The sequence below is a fragment of the Papio anubis genome, chromosome 5 (genome assembly GCF_008728515.1).
Source record: "Papio anubis isolate 15944 chromosome 5, Panubis1.0, whole genome shotgun sequence".
NCBI lineage: Eukaryota > Metazoa > Chordata > Mammalia > Primates > Cercopithecidae > Papio > Papio anubis.
The window spans coordinates 89,249,759-89,273,723 of NC_044980.1; positions in this window are offsets into that span (position 1 = coordinate 89,249,759).

A 23,965-nucleotide genomic window follows, 5' to 3' on the forward strand; every position below is an offset into this window, starting at 1 on the left:
TGGTGGCTGCCCTCAGAAGGCATGAGAACCTGCAGGAGGAGGACTTTGGAAATTTGGAACCCACTGGCCCAGGGAAAGAGCTGAATATTTCTAGGGAGGCCAGACCCACCAGGGACTGCTGCATTGGTCATAAACATAATACCAATGTTACACCTTGAGGGTCCAGACACCTTATAAAATACTTCATCTCCATGTCAGTGACAATAAATGTTTCTGGAAGAAGAAAGGAAGAAAGGTAGAGAGGGCAGGAAGTGTGCTCTCAGAAAATAAATGTGAATATGCTAAGCCTCTGCCCCATTCCTCATCAACAGTTGACAGCAATTCAAGTAGAGCTCTCCTCCCCAATGGGCTATCACAGGATTAGTACAGTATCTACAGGAGGTTGAGAACTTACCATGGGACTTAGGCAGAGAACAAGTAAGTCTGATCCCAGAGCTGAGGAGTAGCCAGGGGGTTATGGCTATTTCCAGATTGAAATACTGTCCCTGTCTCTACAAAAGCAATACATCTTTCTAGGGGTCCCCACACACCTTCCTGCGAATCCGGCCAAATTTCTGCCTTTCCTAAGGCTGCACCTTGGGAACCACTGTCTTATTTCCTTCATCTTCTGTAACCCTCTTTCCTGGCTTTGTGGATATTTTCAGCAGGAGCCACCATCAATGCTGACTGAAGAGGACATCTTTTGCATCATCATCTAGGAAGATTGGCTCCTGGGTGTCTCTTTCATCAATTTTTACTTAACCCAATGAAAAAGAACTTCACAGATGATAGCACAATGTCCAGGTGCATCTAGGAAAGGACATTACTAATTAGGATATATTAACATCCTCTCTTGAACTGGTTCTCCAATTTTTTTTTTTTTTTTTTTTTTTTTTTTTTTGCTTTCTTTCTAATGAAAGAATCCTTAGCGTCTACTTGAATTCAGGCATGCATATTTTTCTGCTATAATACTTTCTCTTCATTTGACAGGCAGGATTGTCTTACAGGGAAAAGCTGAACACTCTGACAGCTGATTACGTTACATGCCTTTTTTATTCTGCTCCACAAGGAGAACTGGATGACAGTGATGATGACCTATGAAAAGCAATTAAGGCCTCAGGATCATTTCTACTTGTGGGCTGGAGATTAGATGACAGAGGGCACCAAGGGATTGTTTATAATGGATAATAGGTTCTTTGTGTAAGGTGCAGGGTAGGACATGAACTATCTTAGATTCTGTAGCAATGTGTTATTTTTCTTTGCCAAAATAGGTAGACAAACCCAACAGAACTCTTTAGTGCTGGTAGATCAACTTAATCTTTTCTGCTGTTGCCAACAATATTTCACAGAGGATGTGTCCATTTGTCTTTTTTAGGGACAGCCAGTTTTCCTGTCACTGAGTAGGACTTTCAGAAAATTGCTTCCTATCCTGGATGCATTGCAGCCCTGTGGACATTTCCATAGGGAATAAAAGCAGCTATCCCTTCAAAGACAGACTTGTGAATAACTTAACATGTAACAATAGAATCGTAATGCTTACACTACCTAAGCAGTTTTGTCATCTCTGAGGCTGGTTGTGCCGGACGTGGAGCATTTAATTTCTTTTTTTCTTTTCTTTATTTTTATTTTTATTTTTTTTTGTTTCTAAGACAGGGTCTCAATGTGTTGCCCAGACTGGACTGCAGTGGCACAATCACGGCTCATTGCAGCCTCGAGCTCCTGGGGCTCAAGCAATCCTCCCAGCTCAGTCTCCAAAGTAGCTGGGACTACAGGTCCACACCACTATGCCTGGTAAAGTTTTGCTATTTTTTGTAGAGACGGGATCTCACTTATCTACTTGAATTCATTGTTTTTGCTGAAAGACTTGATGTTTTGCCTGTTCTGATTGTGGGCAGCAGTATTTAGTGTTCAGTTTAGCATGTGGAGTTGGTATAAAACATGTGTAAAAACACTAAGATTTGGCACCTTATGTAGAAAACCTGCTACACTTCAAAGTAGAATAATTGCCAGCTACTCAGATACACTTGATGGGGAAAAGATGAGTTTCCATAACACCAAAGCAATGTCTGCCTGAACCATATGTTTTCGAATCCAAACACAGGTTTTGGGATTCAAAACGTTCTCCCTCTTTCTTTATTTTCTTCTTGGTAATATGACAAGTAGAAAAACAGCAGGAAACATTTAGGACCACATAATAGAGGGCCATTTCCAGAAAACAAACAAATTCATTGGGATATTCCAGAAAGAAAACCTTGATATGCCCATGAATATTTGCTCTATTCTGGAACTTCTGACATAAAGGAGATGTAATGGAAAGCCTCCTGGACTGAAATAATTTCTGATTTCCACTCTTCAAGCTCAAGGTGTGAAAGGTAAGGGTGACAAACAAGGAGAATACTGTACTACGCACTAGACTCTCTGCGTCAATCTGCACATTCAAGTGCCGATGGGTACAGTAATTATTTGTGTCTGCTCAACATCTTTTGAAAATGCTCTCGTATGTCTTGTAGTTTTCCATCTTTTGAGTTCTGTCTCATCAAAGTATGCTGCAAAAACTGCATCAGAATCTTTTGCTACTTAAGGTACAAGCATGTGACCTAGGTTTCCTCATTCAGATGCACCCCTACCAAAGACCGATGAGAAAGAGACTAGTGTTAGGATGTGGCCACGGAGAGATAGATTTTCTGGTAGTTGTGGTGGAAGAAATGTTCCGGTTCTTCTGGGGTTGTGGCGCTGGAGTTTCTGGCACTCAATCTCGGGTATGATCAGTGCTGAGCAGTGGGTGGTGGTAGCAGGGCTGTTTTCACTAATACAGTTCCCCCCGGGTAGAAGATGAGCATTGTTCCTATATTTCTAGCTACTTAGCATTTTAAGTCCAATTCTCTGACTCTTTGAGATTCTGACACTTTCTCATATATTCAATAAGTCTCATTTTGCTTAAATTAGTTAGAAATCATCCTGTGATTTTCAACCAAGAGTCTTGACCTGAATAATGGATATAAGAAATAGTAACGGAGGGGCAGTTTAACCTCAGTTATGATAGCTAGAAGAGGTGTTGGAAATGGAATATTGGATGTGACCATAGAATAAAAGAATCTGATAGAGATTTTCAGGTGTCTTCAAATATGGAAGTTGTTTTCTTGCTTAAATAAAGGAATGTTTTTTCAACTTCCCCTATAGCTGTACAAGAAACAGCATTAAGGGAAAAAATCTTGAGCATTTTTAAGAGTTTGTTAAATAGCATGAAGAAAATAAGTCCTGAATCATCATCTGGGATAATTTGTTATTTGCTTTTTGGTGTATTTTGTTTTATTTTTTTACTATGCACATGCATTTACTCTTATGAGTTACTATACAGTATAGCTTCATTAAAGACAAATTAAAAATGTAAAAAGCACAAAACCAAAGGAAAAGTCTCCTGTGATGATTAATTTATGTGTCAACTGGCCAGGCTATATAGTTCCTAAAGTGATTTAATAAAACCTAACTTAGGTGTTACTGTGAAGATATTTTGGCAATGTGGTTAACATCTACAATCAGCCGACTTTAAGTAAAGGAGATTCCCCTGTATAATGTGGGTTGGCCTTACCCAAGCAGTTGAAGGCCTTATAAGCAAAAACTGAAGGTTGCCACAGAATAAGAAATTCTGCCTCAAAACAGTATTATAGAAATACTGCCTATGTTTCTAGCCTACTGGCCTATCCTTTGAGTTTTAAACTTGCCAGCCCTCACAATCCTATAAACTAATTACTTAAAATAACTCTCTCTCTATATATATATGAGATATATTTATGTATATAATATATGATATATATATATGTGTGTGTGTGTATATATATATATCTCCTATTAATTCTGTTTCCTGGAGAACCCTGACTGATACTTCACCCATAAGACCATCACCCTCTAATATCACATGCTAATATCATGGTATCTTTACTCATTTTTTTCTTTTCTTTTCTTTCTTTTCTCAGACCTCTCAGGGTGAATTCATATTTTCTCTATATACATATATACAGTCATATAATGCATAACATTTCAGCCAGTAATGGACCACATATACAATAGTGGTCCCATAAGATTAAAATGGAGTTGAAAAATTCCTATTGTACAACAATGTTGTAGCTATCCTAATATAGCACAATGCATTGCTCATGTGTTCGTGGTGATGCTAATTAAAGAAAACTACTGTGCTTCCGGTTGTATAAAAGTATAGCACACATAATTATATACAGTACATAATGTTAGATAATGATAATAAAAAACTATGTTACTAGTTTATATATTTACCATACTATAGTTTAAAAAAATTATTTTCATTTATTTTTTATTTTTTGAGACAGAGTCTCACTCTGTCACCCAGGCTGGAGTGCAGTGGTGCAATCTCAGCTTACTACAACCTCTGCCTCCTGGGTTCAAGTGATTCTCCTGCCTCAGCCTCCTGAATAGCTGAGAGTATAGGCATGCACCACCATGCCTGGTTAATTTTTATATGCTTACTGGAGACAGAGTTTCACCATGTGGGCCAGGTCGGTCTTGAACTCTTGACCTCAAGTGATCTGCCTGCCTGGCCTCCCGAAGTGCTGGGATTGCAGAAGTTTGCCACCATACCCAGCCCCATACTATACTTTCAATCATTATTTTATAGTGTACTTCTACATATATATAAAAAGAGTTAACTGTAAAACAGCCTCAGGTAGGTCCTTCAGGAGGTATTCCAGAAGAAGGCATTGTTATTATGAGAGGTGACAGCTCCATAAGTGTTACTGCTCCTAAAGTCCTTCCAGTGGGATAAGATGTGGAGGTGGAAGACAGTGATATTAATAATGCTGACTCTGTGTAGGCCTAGGCTGTGTGTGTTTGTGTGTTATTTCTTAACAAGAAAAGTAAAAAGTAAAGCAAAATAAATAAAATAGATAAAAATCTTATAGAATAAGGATACAAAGGAAGAATATATTTTTGTACAGCTGTACAATGTGTGTTTTAAGCCAACTTATTACAAATGAGCCAAATAAAAAAGTCAAACTTTGATTTTTTTAATTAAAATTTTATTTTTTAATTTTTTTAAAAAATTAAATTTATAAAGTAAAAGTCTACAAAAAGCTAAGTTTAATTTATTATAAAAGAAATAAAAATATCTATTTATGAATTTAGTGTAGGCTATTTGTACAGTGTTTATAAAGTCTACAGCAGTGTACAGTAATGTCTTAGGCCCTCACATTCAATCACCACTTGCTGATTCACCCACAGTAACTTCCAGTCCTGAAAGCGCTTTTCATGGTTAGATATACGGGCAAATCATTTTTTTCTCTTTTATACTGCATTTTAACTGTACCTTTTCTATATTTAGATATGTCTAGATATACAAATACTTACCATTGTGTTACAATTCCCTACGGTGTTCAGTATAGTAACATATTCTACAACTTTGTAGCCTAGGAGCAACAGGCTGTACCAGGTAGCCTAGATGTGTAATAGGCTATACCTTCTAGGCTTATGTCAATATACTTCATAATGTTCACACAATGATGAAATTGCCTAACAACATATTTCTTAGACTGTATTCCCATTGTTAAGTGATACATGACTGAATATATGTGCAACTATTTACCCATTTATTTACAAAATAGGATAATACCATTCACACTGTATGTTAGGATGCTTTTTTCCGCCACTCAACAGTGTACCTTGAATACATTTCCAAATCAATGAATGTACTTTTAAAAACATAATTTTTAATTTATTGCTGCATTATTGATAATAATCAAGATCTGTAAACAACTTAAATATTCATCAAACAATGAATGGATAAAGAAAAAATGTGGTGTATATATATACAATGGAATGTTCTTTAGCCTTAACAAAGAAGGCTATCCTGCCACCTCTGACAATACGGATGAACCTGGGGGACATTATGCTGCGTGAAATAAACCAGACACACAAACACAAATACTGCATGACTTCATTTATATGTGGAATCTAAAATAGTCAAACTTATAGAAGCAGAGAGTGGAATGGTGTTTGCCAGGGAATGGGAAGGGGGAAAGTGGGAAGGAGAAATTGGAAGATGTTAGTCAGAAGATATAAAGTTTCAGTTATACAAAATGAATGAATTCTGGAGATCTAATGTACAGTGTGGTGACTACAGTTAACAAATACTGTATTGTATACTTTACATTTTTTAAGCAGATAGATCTTAAATGTTCTCACTGCACCAAAAAAGAGAAAAAAGAAAATAAGAATGGTAAGTACGTGGGGTGATAGATATGTTAATTGGCTTGATTGGGATGATTATTTTACAGTGTATATGTATATCAAAACATCAAGTTGTGCACTTAAATATATAGTTTTTATTTCTCAATTATACCTTGATAAAGCTGAAAATTGTTTGCCAGTTTTATAAGCAAAAAACTAAAGAAACAAATTCATAAACCCCATCATTTTTAGTGCCAGTTTATTATCCCACTGTGTGAATAGTACAATTTCTGAAAATAGCTCTAAAGATATCCTTTAAAAGTCCTAGAATTAGAACTTCTGGATGAATAAAATTCATATTTTAAAAACTTTTGGTACATACTGCCAAACTGCTCTAAAGAAAAAGAATACCAACTTATACTCTTATTTATGAGTGTCCTTTCACCGTACTTTAACCAATTCATTTTATTATCATTCAAATTATTTTCTAGTTTAGAACTTTAAAAAGTTAACATGTATTATTTAAAAATTTTATGCTGGTGTATATGTATTTTTGCCTAATTGAGATTAGTGTATGTATATATGTAAGTAAATATATGTATTCTACTTTTAAAAATAGTTATTACAAATAATTTCTTATATTATAAAACTTTCTAATTCATTTTTAGTGACCTAGTAATGTTCCACTTCACAGATGTGCCATAATTGATTTATGCATTCTGCAATTAGTTATACGCTCTCATTTTTGCCAAAATTTCTATTTCCTTAGGATATTTTCTCAGAATGGGATTATAGGATCAAAAATTAGGAATGTTTATGAGCTTTCGATACCAGTGAATGTTCTCATTAGTAGAATAAGTCTGTTTCACCATATTCATCGATTTTGAATATTGGCTTAAAAAGTGAGAAAAACGTTATGAATATGGTATGTAAGAGTGAAGCAGGTATTGCATTAAAAATACTAATTTTTAGTGTTTTAGGGTTAATTTAGTATTTAGGGTTAATTTTGGCCCTCATCTAGATTCATTTGCTATTTCTCTTTCTTGTTTTATAAATGAGAATGAGGGACTTGAAACAAGTATTTAGTGAATCCATTCACATTGGGAAAACGTTTCCCAGATTTCTACATTAGTATTAACTTACACTGTAGCATAGGAAAAATAGCTAGGGCAACAAAAATGAAGCTGATGAAGTATATAAATTGTAAATATAAATTTCGATAAATTACAGATATGCACATAATAACATTTTATAATTGCCTGTCTTTCAGGGCCAGAGGATCTACCACCACAGAACCATTCGAGATGTGAGTTCCCAGTGTGAAAGGACTGGGAGTTAACAGAAGAGCCACAGTGAGGTAGAGTTTGCTGTGTTTATATTTGCATTGAAGTTATTTTTAAAATATTATGTTCTCTTTCCCGCACACAATATTTTTGATTCTATAGCATACATAGAATCTATAGGTTTGATTCTATAGCATATATAGAATCTTTATGTTTGATTCGATAGCATAAGTTCATTTCTTCTCAATCAGCCTTTTTGGCCATTTTGTTAAAGATCAGAGGTGTAGCCGCATTAAGGAAAAGCATTCAAATCTGGGTTAGCCCTATCCGTGGTGACAGTTATTACCTGAGTGCCAGCGCCAGGATTGGATAGAGGGGGTATACAGCAGCCTGTCCTGAATGGTGTCTGAACAGGACCATTTCTGGTTCAATGTAGCCTTCCTTGGTTTTAACCTGTATCGCATGGGCTTGCCTAAAAGGAACAATATCCATTAATATTGAAAATTCTCTAACACAGCTATTCTTAAATTATTGTCCACACAACCCCGGGAATCCTGATATCTTTTCAGGGTGTCTGCAAAGCCAGCATGATTTTCGTGATAATCCTGACATAATTTGGCTTTTTCACTTTGTTGATATTTAGATTGATGGTACAAAAGCTATTGGTGGTACCTTAGTTACACCAAACTGTACTAGAAGTCATTTTATGCTTCACCCTTACATACTCATAATTTTTTTTAAAATTCCAGATGCAATTAAAAATACTCTTGGTGAAGCAGTAAAAACTAAATATAGACCCTTGAATATATGCCTTTTATGTTAGCTGATGAAATGTGAAGTTTATATAAAGCACTTTACTGCATGCCAAATTATCAGGCTTTTCTTGAAGAAAAACATTTGTGTAATTGTTTGAGTTGCAAACTGAACTAGTTGCTTTTTTCATCGAACATCATTTTTACTTGGAAAAAAGAAAGACTTATGCTTTTTTTAAAAAAAAAACTGTGCTTATTCTGACCTGAGTATTTGGCAGAAATGTTCTTGAAAATGAATAAAATGAGCTTGTCACTTCAAGGAAAACAGCTGATAGTCTTCACTGCTGGTGATGAAGTTTGAGCTTTCAAGTAAAATTAAAGTTTCAGAACACTTGTATCTACTATCATGAGGTTGACGGCTTCTTAATATTTAGAGATTTTATTATGAAATTAGGAATATTAATTAATGTGATTTTTAAAAATATTATATGATTAAATGTGTCAAAATTTGGAACATTTGCTAACTCAGTGAATCAATATTGTCCAAATAGCAATGCTTGGGGTTACAAAATTATGCATGGATAAAAACTCTATTCAAAGTTCAAGATAGACCAATGTATTTTAATTTAAGAGAGCCCGAAAAGTTTATTGGTATAGTTTCAGAGTCTACATTGTGTCTTTTAAAAAACAACTTGTTGAATCTTGGTGCAGTATTACAGGAGAATATCCACAACTATGTTCCTTCCTTTTTCAGCTGTATCTTTGTGAAGCTACCTTTTCTGCATATACTTCAACCAAATTTTGTATTGCAGCAGGTTGAATGCTGAAGTAGGTAGCAGAATCCAGCATTCTTCTATTAAGCCAGACACTAAAGAGATTTGCAAAAATATAAAACAATGCAATTCTTCTCATTAACATTATGTTTTGGAAATATAATTATTTTTTCATAAAAATATGTTAATATATAGTGGGTTTAAATATGTTATTTATGTTAATATACAGTGGGTTTATTACTGTAATTTTAGAATTAACTAGTAAGTAGATATTTAATTTTTTCCATTTTTAAACACAGAAAGTTTCAATAGATACAACCCACATAAACAAAAACCTTTTGGGGTCCTCAATAATGTTGAGTGTGAATGGTGTATGAGTCCAAAAACTTTAAGAACTGCTATCGGGCGCGCACCCAAGATGGCCGAATAGGAACAGCTCCAGCCTCCAGCTCCCAGTGTGAGCGACACAGAAGATGGGTGATTTCTGCGTTTTCAACTGAGGTACTGGGTTCATCTCACTGGGGCATGTCAGACAGTTGGCACTGGTCCACGGGTGCAGCCTGAACAGCGAGAGCTGAAGCAGGGCGAGGCATCGCCTCACCTGGGAAGCACAAGGGGGAAGGAAATTCCTTTTCCTAGCCAAAGGAAATTGAGACATACAACACCTGGAAAATCAGGTAACTCCCACCCTAATACTGCGCTTTACCAAGGGTCTTAGCAAACAGCACACCAGGAGATTATATATCCCACACCTGGCCCGGGGGTCCTACGCCCACAGAGCCTCCCTCATTGCTAGCACAGCAGTCTGAGATCTAACTGCAAAGTGGCAGCGAGACTGGGGGAGGGGCGCCCGCTATTGCTGAGGCTTAAGTAGGTAAACAAAGCCTCCAGGAAGCTCGAATTGGGTGGAACCCACCACAGCTCAAAGAGGCCTGCCTGCTTCTGTAGACTCCTCCTCTGGGGACAGGGCATAGCTAAACAAAAAGCAGCAGAAACCTCGGCAGAGGTAAATGCCCCTGTCTGACAGCTTTGAAGAGAGCAGTGGATCTCCCAGCATGGAGGTTGAGATCTGAGAACGGACAGACTGCCTGCTTAAGTGGGTTCCTGACCCCTGAGGAGCCTAACTGGGAGACATCCCCCACTAGGTCCAGACTGACACCTCACACCTCACACGGCAGAGTACACCCCTGAGACGAAGCTTCCAGAGCAAGAATCAGACAGCAACACTTTCAGTTCAGCAATATTCTATCTTCTGCAGCCTCCTCTGCTGATACCCAGGCAAACAGGGTCTGGAGTGGACCTCAAGCAAACTCCAACAGACCTGCAGCTGAGGATCCTGACTGTTAGAAGGAAAACTAACAAACAGAAAAGACATCCACACCAAAACCCCATCAGTACGTCACCATCATCAAAGACCAAAGGCAGATAAAACCACAAAGATGAGAAAAAGCAGTGCAGAAAAGCTGGAAATCCAAAAAATCAGAGCGCCTCTCCCCCTCCAAAGGAACCCAGTTCATCGCCAGCAATGGAACAAAGCGGAATGGAGAATGACTTTGACGAGTTGAGGGAAGAAGGCTTCAGTCGATCAAACTTTTCAGAGCTAAAGGAGGAGCTATGTAGCCAGCACAAAGAAACTAAAAACCTTGAAAGAAGAATGGATGAATGGATAACTAGAATAATCAATGCAGAGAAGACCTTAAAAGAACTGATAGAGATGAAAACCATAACACGAGAACTACGTGACAAATGCACAAGGTTCAGTAACTGACTCGATCAACTGGAAGAAAAAGTATCAGCGATTGAAGATCAAAGGAATGAAATGAAGCAAGAAGAGAAGTGTAGAGAAAAAAAGAGTAAAAAGAAATGAACAAAGCCTCCAAGAAATATGGGATTATGTGAAAAGACCAAATCTACGTCTGATTGGTGTGCTTGAAAATGACGGGGAAAATGGAACCAAGTTGGAAAACACTCTGCAGGATATCATCCAGGAGAACTTCTCCAACCTAGTAAGGCAGGCCAATATTCAAATTCAGGAAATACAGAGAACACCACAAAGATACTCCTCGAGAGGAGCAACTCCAAGACACATAATTATCAGATTCACCAAAGTTGAAATGAAGGAAAAAATGTTAAGGGCAGCCAGAGAGAAAGGTTGGGTTACACACAAAGGGAAGCCCATCAGACTCACAGCAGATCTCTCAGCAGAAACTCTCCAAGCCAGAAGAGAGTGGGGGCCAATATTCAACATTCTTAAAGAAAAGAATTTTCAACCCAGAATTTCATATCCAGCCAAACTAAGTTTCATAAGTGAAGGAGAAATAAAATCCTTTACAGACAAGCAAATGCTTAGAGCTTTTGTCACCACCAGACCTGCCCTACAAGAGATCCTGAAGGAAGCACTAAACATGGAAGGAACAACAGGTACCAGCCATTGCAAAAACATGTCAAAATGTAAAGTCCATTGATGCTAGGAAAATACTGCATCAACTAGCGAGCAAAATAACCAGCTAATATCATAATGACAGGATCAAGTTCACACATAACAATGTTAACCTTAAATGTAAATGGACTAAATGGTCCAATTAAAAGACACAGAGTGGCAAATTGGAAAAAGAGTCAAGACCCATCAGTTTGCTGTGTTCAGGAGACCCATCTCACATGCAGAGACACACATAGGCTCAAAATAAAGGGATGGAGGAAGATCTCCCAAGCAAATGGAAAACAAACAAACAAAAAAAAAGCAGGGGTTGCAATCCTAATCTCTGAAAAAACAGACTTTAAACCATCAAAGATCAAAAGAGACAAAGAAGGTCATTACATAATGGTAAAGGGATCAATTCATCAGGAAGAGCTAACTATCCTAAATATATATGCACCCAATGCAGGAGCACCCAGATTCATAAAGCAAGTCCTTAGAGACTTACAAAGAGGGACTTAGACTCCCATACAATAATAATGGGAGACTTTAACACCCCACTGTCAACATTAGACAGATCAACGAGACAGAAAGTTAACAAAGATATCCAGGAATTGGACTCAACTCTGCACCAAGCAGACCTAATAGACATCTACAGAACTCTCAACCCCAAATCAACAGAATGTACATTCTTCTCAGCACCACATCACACTTATTCCAAAATTGACCACATAGTTGGAAGTAAAGCACTCCTCAGCAAATGTAAAATAACAGAAATTATAACAAAACCGTCTCTCAGACTACAGTGTAACTGGAAAACTAGAACCTTGTGGACTAAGAAACCCCAAATCAAACTGCTCAACTACATGGAAACTGAACAACCCAGTTCCCTGAATGAATTACCGGGGACATAAATAAAATGAAGGGTAGAAATAAAGATGTTCTTGGAAACCAATGAGAACAAAGATACAAAATATACCAGAACTTCTGGGACACATTGTGCCGGGTGTAGAGGGAAATTTATGGCACTAAAATGCCCACAAATAGGAAAGTATGACCTAAAATTGACACCTAGACTAAATTAAAAAGAGAACTAGAGAAGCCATTAAAACACATTCAAAAGCTAAATAGAAGGCAAGAAATAATCAGCGATCGTGAGCAGAACTGAAGGAGATAGAGATAATAAAAAACCTCCAAAATATCAATGGAATCTGTAGAGTTGATTTTTAAAGACCAACAAAAAATTGATAGACCTCTAGCAAGACTAATAGCCAGAGCAACGAGGCCAAAACATGCATATCTAACGACAAACCATCACCTAAATGTTTCATCTCTTAAACAAAACCAGAACCTAGAAGAAATGGATAATTTCCTGGACACTTACACTCTCCCAGGACTAAACCAGTAAGAACTTGAATCCATGAATAGACCAATAGCAAACTCTGAAATTGAGGCAATAATTAATAGCAAACCAAAAAAAGTCCAGGACCAGATGGATTCACAACCTAATTCTACCAGAGGAACAAGGAGGAGCTGGTACCATTCCTTCTGAAACTATTCCAATCAATAGAAAAAGAGGGAATCCTCCCTAACTCGTTTTATGAAGCCAACATCATCCTGATACCAAAGCCTGACAGAGATACAACAAAAAAAGAGAATTTTAGACCAATATCCCTGATGAACATTGATACAAAATTCCTCAATAAAATACTGGCAAACCAAATCTAGCAGCACATCAAAAAGCTTATCCACCATGATCAAGTGGGCTTCATCCCTGGGATGCAAGACTGGTTCAACATTCGCAAATCAGTAAACATAATCCAGCATGTAAACAGAACCAAAGACAAAAACCACATGATTATCTCAATAGATGTGGAAAAGGCCTTTGACACAATTCAACAGCCCTTCATGCTAAAAACTCTCAATAAATTTGGTATTGATGGAACGTGTCTCAAAATAATAAGAGCTATTTATGACAAACCCACAGCCAACATCATACTGAATGGGCAAAAACTGGAAGCATTCCCTTTGAAAACTGGCACAAGGCAGGGATGCCCTCTCTCACCACTCCTATTCAACATGGTGTTGGAAGTTCTGGCTAGGGCAATCAGGCAAGAGAAAGAATTCAAGGGTATTCAGTTAGGAAAAGAAGAAGCCCAATTGTCCCTGTTTGCAGATGACATGATTGTATATTTAGAAAACACCATTGTCTCAGCCCAAAATCTTGTTAAACTGATAAGCAACTTCAGCAAAGTCTCAGGATACAAAATCAATGTGCAAAAATCACAAGCATTCTTATACACCAGTAATAGACAAACAGAGCCAAATCATGAATGAACTCCCATTCACAATAGCTTCCAAAGACAATAAAATACCTAGGGAATCTAACTCATAAGGGATGGAAGGACCCTCTCTAAGGGGAGGAACTACAAACCACTGCTCAGTGAAATAAAAGAGGATACAAACAAAATGGAAGACTCATACTATGCTCATGGATAGAAGAATCAATATTTGTGAAAATGGCCATAGTGCCCAAGGTAATTTATATAGATTAAATGCCATCTCATTAAGCTCCCCAATGACTTTCAGAATCGAAAAACTGCTTTAAAGTTCATATGGAACCAAAAGAGCCTGTACTGCTGTAAGACAATCCTGCCAAAGCTGGAGGCATCACACTCACCTGACTTCAAATCCATACTACAAGGCTACAGTAATCTAAAACAGTATGGTACTGGTACCCAAAACAGAGATATAGACCAATGAACAGAACAGAGCCCCTTAGAAATAATAATACTACACATCTACAGCCATCTGATCTTGACAAACCTTACAAAACAAGAAATGGAGAAAGGATTCCCCATGTAATAAATGGTGCTGGGAAATTGGCTAGCCATAAGTAGAAAGCTGAAACTGATCCTTTCCTTACTCCTATATCAATGAAATTAATTCAAGATGGATTAGAGACTTCATCTGTTAGACCTTAAAACCATAAAACCCTAGAAGAAACCTAGGTAATACCATTCAGACATAGGCATGGGCAAGGGATCATGGCTAAAACACCAAAAGTAACAGCAACAAAAGCCAAAATTGACAAATGGACTAATTAAACTAAAGAGCTTCCTGCACAGCAAAAACTACCATTAGAGTGAACAGGCAACCTAGCTAGAATGGGGAGAAAATTCTTTAAATCTAATACCCATCTGACAAAGGGCTACTATCCAGAACCCGAAAAGAACTCCAATCAAATCATAAGAAAACAAACAACCTAATTTCAAAAAGTGGGTAAAAGGATATGAACATACCACTCTCAAAAAGAAGACATTCATACAGCCAACGGACACATGAAAAAACGCCATCATCACTGGCCATCAGAGAAATGCAAATCAAAATTATTAATGAGATACCATCTCACACCAGTTAGATGGCAATCATTAAAAATCAGGAAAACAAATAGGTGCTGAGAGGATATGGAGAAATAGGGAACACTTTTACACTGTTGGTGGGACTGTAAAACTAGCTTAACCATTGTGGAAAACAGTGTGGTGATTCCTCATGATCCAGAACTAGAAATACCATTTGACCCAGCCACCCCACTACGAGGGATATACCCAAAGGATTGTAGTCATGCTGCTATAAAGACACATGCACACGATGTTTATTGAGTGCACTATTCACAATAGCAGACTTGGAATCAACTCCAAATGTCCAACACAAAGTGACAGACTGGATTAAGAAAATGTGGCACATAAGGCTCATGGAATACTCAGGGCAGCCATAAAAAGGGGATGAGTTTGTGTCCCTAGGTGACGTGTGGGATGCAGCTGGAAACCATCATTCTCAGTGCAAACTGCCAAAAGAACAGAAACCAACACCGCATGTTCTCACTCAGAAGGTGGAATTCGAACAATGAGACTACCTGACACAGGAAGGGGACTACTCACACCGTATCCCACTGCTGTGGGGAGGGGGAGGGGAGGGGGGAGAGGGAGGACAGTGCATTAGAGATATACCTAATGTAAATGACGAAGTTAATGGGTGCAGCATTGACCCTCAACATGGCAATATGTATACATATGTAATAAACCTGCAATGCCAGTAATATGTACCCTGTCGCAGTATATTCAAAAAAAAAAAAGAAGAAGAAGAAGAAAGGAAATAAAAAAATTAAAAAAAAACCCTGCTGTCTTCATAAATTATTCTTGGATAATTTTGCATGTGAATATCATGAGGCTCTCCCAAGCAAGGTAATGTGTCTAAAGTAAATAGATTAGGGATGACTTGATCTTGAATGTAAAATTGGGTGTTAAGGGTCACACACAGTCACACAACAATTAAATTATGATGTCAAAGAAAACACAGCTTTCAAAAGCCTCTTGAGTATTTCGCTCATGTGTGCCTGACAGTTGGACGTGGTTACTGAGGTGTGCTGGTGAGTGCAGCTCTTGGTCTCCTAAGGGAGCTGTTTGCTTTGCCTTGTCACACACATGCTCTTTTGATCTCAGATACTAGTCTCTGTCTGGCTTCCTTGTGGTTAATACATCTGACATATGGCTTGTTTCTTTGTCTAGCTTTTATTGTGTTATTTCATCAGGCTACTTTGAAATCAGTATGTGCAATAATCGGCAGACTACAATTCAGTTTTAAGTGCATTTTCTTATCAAGATACATAGAGTTATATGGCATTCTTATGATCCAGTGCTTCAACTGATGGCATATAATGTAGCGTTAAATAAAACTATACAGCCTGACATAGTTAAGTGTATTATTACCTGACATCGAACATAAAAACAGAAGAGTGAAAAAGGTGTATGAGGTCTTCATAGATAACTAAGCAGCTGAATGAAAATACAGAAAGACATTTCCCTGCTGCTTTTCTAATATCGCTACTTCACTTTCTCTAAGCTTTGGATTTCTCTCCTCATTTCCTCTTTCTGTAGGATTCTGTTCTCAGCAAGTGTTTGATACCACCTAAGGGTTCTCTCTTAGTGCTCACGCAGTTTATCACACATCTTCACCACGTATTAGCTATGCGACCTTGATCAGGTGAATTCAGCTGTTTGTGTTACTATTGTATTTCCCTCTCTGTAAAGTGGGGGATGATAATAAGTGTATCCACATCACTGAATGAAGAATAAGTGAAACCATCCATGTACTGGGCTCAGCATCCTGACTACCACCCCCAGTGGATCCTCCCTGGGTATCAGCTATTATTCTTCTCTACTTTTACTCATTGGCACTTTCATCTCATTTGCACAAAGAACTATATTAATTAATTCAACAAACACATATTTAATAGCTATTGCATACCAGGCATTGTGCTAGGATGAGGGATACACGATGAATAAAAACAGTGCCCATGAGAGCAGAGGGCATGTCCACATAGTATTTAATACATTATGCTATTTCTGGCCTCTATCACAGTGTCTGACAGAGAGTAGGTGTTTCATCCATATAAGCAAATAACCAACCCTAAGAGTTAAGTGAAATTTTTATTCCTATTTTACAGATGAATAAACTGAGACTTAGAAAGGAAGAGTAATCCATTCAGTGACACCCAGGTAGCTAGTCACAAAATCCCTCCCGAGGGATCTAGGAAGAAAATGCTTAACACTGCCAATTCATGCTGCTTGAGAAGGGTTAATCTGACTTCCCAATTTCTAATTTCCAAAGCACATCACGGACCTGCAGATAAACTAAATTCTCAACAACACTTTCCATAAGTACTCATTGATGTCCACCTTGTGGTACAAGACACTGTGCCAATCTTTGGGATATTGCAAGTTAACCTGAGAGACATTAGAGGAGCTTACATTCCATTCGAGGAGACAGTTATGAAACAACTGATTATGTGTGTGGTTGCCTTGTGATAAACACTATGTAGACACATATATCAGAGGTTCTGACTTAAGCTGGTATGATGGTCAGAAAGGCTTCCCTGAGGATAGGATTTGTAAACTAAGCTCTGAAAGGTAAGTAGGAAAGAAGTAACTAGAAAAGAAGTGCAGGAAAAGCATTTCTAGCAGAATAGCATGTTCAAGAACTTGGAGCAGTAGCATACTGGAGGAAGGCCAGTGTGCTATACCCAGAGACTGAGTGGGGCAGGGAGATGACATGGAGCTATGGAAACAGGTTAGGGACAAATTCCCCAGGGCTTCAGACCCATGCTAAGCATTTTGATTTTGTTTTGTTTTGTTTTTAAGATGGAGTCTCACTCTGTCGCCAGGCTGGAGTGCAATGGCACAATCTCGGTTGCCTGCAACTTTCACCTCCCGGGTTCAAGCAATTCTCTGCCTCAGCCTCCTGAGTAGTTGGGACTACAGGCACAGGCCACCACGCCCAGCTAATTTTTTTTGTATTTTTAGTAGAGACGAGATTTCACCATGTTGGCCAGGATGGTCTTGATCTCCTGACCTCGTGATCTGCCTGCCTTGGCCTCCCAAAGTGCTGGGATTACAGGTGTGCATTTTGGTTTTATCCTAAGTACTCTTCAGTGAGTTTTCAAGAAGAGTGATGTGATAAGATACACAATTTAGAAACATCACAGTATGAATGGAGACCAGGGAGCACTCTGTTGCACTAGCGATGTGAAAGAAGATGGCATTGTGGACCAGGGTGGTAACACTGAGGACAAGTGGGCAGGCTTGAGAGATACTCAAGATGTTGAGTTCATAGACTTGTGACTTAGATGAGGGAGATAAGCAGGAGGCAGATCTGAGCTTTATGGGGTCTGAAGCTCATGGAACTGGAGAGCTCTTTCAGAAATGGATACTGTATATGGGAAGGTCCTAGGATGACCATCAAGGTCCTAGGCATTTCATACGGGTACAGTGAGATATGTACAAAGAAGAGGAGGTTTCTCTTCTCTGCATCTCTTTTTATTAAGAAGCAGCACTTTTCTCAGAATCCTCTCCAGCATTCCTTTCACACGTAGGAAATTGGGTAGAAAAATAGGTAATTCTTTCCAATTCTGAGACTCAGTGATTGTGGTGGGAACAAAACATTTTAGGAAGTACAATTTCTCATCAGCAAGCTGAGAAGACAATTCACATATGTGCTCTAGCGACAAGATATAATTATTGTTCAATAAGATACTTTTGATATAATTATGCTGGGACAACAGGGATAAGCGAAAGCTGTCCTTGACAAACTGGAACAATGACCACTCTATCTGTTATGGACATACGTGACTGGGTGAGCTCCCTCTCTTCTTCCCACCTCTGAGCAGTCTTCCCTGCCTGTGTGTCCCTGCTGCTGGGCTATGACTCATCTTCCTCACTGACCACAGTTGGCACCTGTTTTCTGTCAGCTGACTGGCACTGCAGCATTTTCCACTGGGGCAAGGAGAAGGCATGAGCTGTAAGCTCTCAGAAATAATCAGGAGTATGGGGATTGTTAGCCTTGCTTCTGACGGAACCCAGACTCAAGCTAGGAAATTATTGACGGGATGTAGTTGGCTGGGAGATAGTGTCTTTCCAAGTGAGCCGAGAGAACACTGGTCCCTGAATATGCTCCAGGAGAAACAGATTCTGTGTGGACAAATGCTGAAAAATGCACTCCTAAAGAGTCTTAGTGCACATTAGTATATTTAAAAGACTATTGAGAAGTCCTACAGTGAAAAAAATGCAAAAATCAGATTTTGTCCACAACTATGCAAGACCAGGGCATCCTTTCTAAACATACACACCCCACACCACTGATAAATATCCTGAAGAATAGACTTGAAGAAACTTGTTAAAAAGAAGACACATTAACATCAAGGCAGGAAGGCCAAGAAATGGAGAGACAAATAGAATGGCCCAACATACTAGAATACTCCTAGAGTCAATGTGCTGGTTATTAATATATCTTAGCATCCCTGGGGCTGAGCTACACATGAGTTCATGGGATTAATTCTTCATCCAAATGTTGCTTGAGTTATTGGATTGGTCTGTTGCCTCCTAAGAATTTCGGTTCATTTCAAAATAGGTCAAGGAGTGATGATTGACAAGGACAACTTCTCTCACATTTAAATTTATTGAGGTTTCCAAAATTTGAAGTAAAGAAGTGGTATAAACTCTATCTAAGTGTTCCTGGAAGCAGGAGATTGCTTATTAAGGCACCAGTTTGCAAAATTTGGAAGTAAAGCTAAAAAGTGAAACAGAGTAAAAGAGCAAAAAGATGGGGTTGGATAAACCAGTTTTAAAATTGTGGCTTCACTGTACAACCTTTGGCAAATGATTTAACCTTTCCAAATCTCAGTTTCCATATATGTAAAAATACTTCACTTGTAGGATAATGCAAGCATTAGAAATAACATGTCTTATTCATGAATTATCATTGTGAAAATATAGAAAATGTGTGCTTAATGCAAAGAAAATGTTCAGTTAACAAAAGCTATTCCTATTATTTCAAATAACAGAAAAGAATCTACAGTAGATTCCTATGGTTCAGGAAAGCATACTCTGTTCATGGAGCAGAAGGGGCAGAGTGGATAATTCAAAGTGACATGTATATTAATGCTATTGCCTTGCAAATTACAAGGCAGTTAGGACAACTTCATCGTCCTTCTCATGAGTTTAAATTTGTATTTAAGAACAAACATTTATTCCGTGCTATAAATATCTTCTAAAGTGTCATGTCACCTTTTTTGTCTTGCTAATATGAGGCATAGCTTGGATGCTGGAATTACTGCCAGGTTGAAATCTCAGCTCTACTCCTTGCTATCTGTATGACCTTAAGCAAGCAAATGAAACACATTATCCCTCAGTGCCTCACTTTTCCCATCCTCAAAATAAGGACAGTAATATTATTTATCTCAGATTTGTTTTACAATTCTTGTGAGAATTTAATTAAACAATGCACTGTGCTGTGAATATAGTTAAGCAAGAAGCTGTTTTATATTGTTATTATTGGCATCTCTATGCTTTAGAATTTTTTTTTGTTTGAAAATTGTTACTCCAATTTCTTTCTGGATGTTAGGAGAAATCCTTACCAACTGGATGTAAGACAAAATTAAACAATGATCTTCTTTATTCAATATCTTCTTTTCCCTCACTTGTTGCCTCTGGCTTTCCTTAGTCCTGGGGAACTGTCTTTTGAGTCTCACTGTCACTTCAAGGACTCCTCGTTGCAGTTCAGTCTACACTGGTGATGATTAACCCATTTCCAATGTGGCTTTAGGAAAGGAAGGTTCACATTGGAATGACAATTCACGAGGCCACATGATCTTAACCAGAGACATTTAACAGTATTTTCATCTTCTTCATAAATTCTTACATTTTCTCCTTTATTAGATTTGCAGATAAGTGCTACAATTTCAAATCTGTTTGGTTCTAAAGTCCATTTTGTTTTCATGACACCACAATAAAAACAACAATCTCACAAATAATAAAAACTAACATTTACTGAATATTTACTTTCTACAGAAACCATACTTTGCCAGGCACGGTGGCTCACACCTGTAATCCCAGCACTTTGTGAGGCCAAGGCGAGCAGATCACTTGAGGCCAGGAGTTTGAGACCAGGCTAGCCAACATGGCGAAACCTCGTCTCAACTAAAAATACAAAAATTAGCTGAGCATGGAGGTGGGCACCTGTAATCCCAGCTACTCAGGAGGCTGAGACAGGAGAATCAGTTGAACCCAGGAAACAGAGGCTGCAGTGAGCCGAGATCACACCGCTGCACTCCAGCCTGGGCAACAGAGCAAAACTCCATCTCAAAAAACAAACAAACAAACAAAAAACTAAATTACTTCTCTGCACTATCTTATTTAATCCTAACAGCAAATGCATAAGAGGTAGACTTAATTATTGTAGATGAGTAAATAAGGCCCAGAGAGGTGAGGTAACCCACTCAATGGCACATAGTTAGAAGGTGGTGAGCCTGGATTCCACACCTCTAGCCTTTAACTTGTTAATACATTTTCAGACATTTTTGGCCCTTTAATGATTAGAATGGTATCATTTACATCAACTGATTGAGAAAAGCTAAGGCTTGTGCCTTTTTGGTTTCTGTAAGTAAAAATAATATCAGCAGGTTCATGGCCATTCACTCATGTCACGAAAGTTTAGTAAATGCTAGTAAAGAATGACCAGAGCCAAGGGCCTAGATGCTCAGATAAACAAGATGGATTTGATCCACCCCTGAGAGGCCTGATGGGATGGATAGGATCTCGAAGGTGGGCTTTCTTCCTTCTAATTCTCTCTGGCAAGAGAATTGAAACAGCCCATAAATTTCTTTATTATTACAAATCTCTCTTAACATTTTGGGCTCAAAACTTATACTATTCAATAAGCATTTTCTTATCCAAAACAGACTGGCATTAGGCACCCTACCATGGAACACTCAAATGACACTCTTTTCTATGAATGTGACTATGAACTGAAAATTATGCATGATATGTGGGGAGCACTGGACCCTCCCCAAGGATGAGTTTGGGGCTAAGCCCTGGTGGTGCCTGGAATAGGAGACGTGATGATGCAAGAAGTATTGTAAAGTATGTAAGACGGAACTAAGGCCGAAGGCTACTCTCCTCTCACTGAGACATCATCTAGGTTTATAAATCACCTGCCACTGGGGCTACTAGGGACAGGGATATGGGAAATGAAGGTATCAATCATGACAACCCTGCAGGAAGAAATTTGAGGATATTTTCCTCTATCCTCTTCTAAGAACAAGAATTCCTTTTAAGATTGGGGTCCCTGTTCAGACACATATTTAATGAAGATACTCTCAATATGGGGGTGTATAGAGATGGGGTGCATATGGATCTGGAGGAGATAGAAAGTGCTTTATGGCATTCTAGGCAAATTGACTGAAAGTGGCATGCACGGTAGAGAGAACCAGTATAGAAACCAGGAAAGTGGTGTCTGCCTCCCTGGCACATGCCATGAGAATGAAGGGCACATAATGATTTCAGTCACCTCCTTTTACTGACACATTAAAGATAGAGTAATGCTTATAAAATATGTACATATAGCAACAACATACAGGCTAGTTAGACTGTTCTCCTCAGGATGGCTCTGCTTCGTGCTATGAGTTGGCTGGGCTTGGTTCCAGAATGTGGTTTTGATTTGCATCTGGTTCATATACATCTGTTCTGGAAACCAGGCTTAAGGGGCAGTAGCTCCTGGGGCACACTCTCCTCACAGCGCTGGTCACTGAAAAGCAAGAGCCAAGCCAAACTGTGCAAGCACATTTGAGGCTTCTGCTTGCTTCACATTCATTAATATTCCATTGGCCAAAGTAGATTGCATGGTCAACATCAGTGGTCCAGGAAAGTATACTCTGTCCACAGGGGCGGAGGGAACAGAGTGGATAATTCAAACAATCATTTATATGAATACTATAGCCTTGCAAATTACAAGGCAGTTGGAAAGCATTTCTCTTCCTCCTCATGAGTTTAAACTTGTTTTTAAGAATTAATGTGTATCCTTTGTACACGTGCATGTATTTGTGTTTGTACTCACAGCATGTACATGGTTAATCCAACAGTTACCAGATGGACATTCAAAAGAAAGTAGAGACCATCTATGGAAATTGTTTTATATACACACAAACACACACACACACGACTATTTCTATATATATATATATTTCTGTGTATATATAAGTATACGTGTGTGTGTGTATATATACACACACACACACATATATGAAATTCAGCCTTTAAAAGGAGATCTTGCCACTTGCAATAAATGGATGAACCTAGAATATATTATGCTAAGAGAAATAAGCCAGACACAGAAAGAAAAATGCTGCATAATGTCACTTATATGTGGAATTTTTAAAAAGTCAAATAGATAGAAACATAGAGTAGAATGGTGGTTGCAGTGGGGTGGGAGAGGTAGGGGGAAATGGGGAGATATAGGTGAAATAGTATAATGTTGTAGTTATGTAGGATAAAAGTCTAGAGATGTGATGTACAGCATGAGGACTATAGTTAATAAAAAATGTATTACATACTGGAAATTTGCTTAAAGAGTTTTCTTAGCATTTAGGTGCTTTTACCACAAAAGAAAAAAGAAAAAAAGGTAACTGAGAGAATGGATATGTTAATTCGCTTGACTGTAATCATCCTTTCACTATGTATTTATATATCACAACATCACATTGTACACCTTAAATATATACAATCAATCAATTAATCGATTAATCAATGAAATGAAAATAGAGATACATCTTCAACTAATCCTGATGGAAAGAAGTCCTTCTGGAATTTCTGAAAGATCATTCTAGTTTGACTGAGTGGTTATGACTTAGGACAAATGAATGGATTCTGGGGAAAAACCAGTCCCCAAGGGGAGAAAGGTCAGATTCTGAGATGGTGGGTCGAAATTCTGGGAATGGAAGTTTGAAGCAAGAGAGAGACGTGGGCCTGAAGTTCAGAAATCGAAGTGGGGAATTGGGGCCTGGCACAGCAGCTGATGCCTGTAATCCCAGCACTTTGGGAGGTTGAGGCACGTGGCTCACCTGAGCCCAAAAGTTTGAGACCAGCCTGGGCAACATGATGAAACCTGTCCCTACAAAAAACACGAAAATTAGCTGGACGTGGTGGTGCACACCTGTAGTCCCAGTTACTAGGGAGA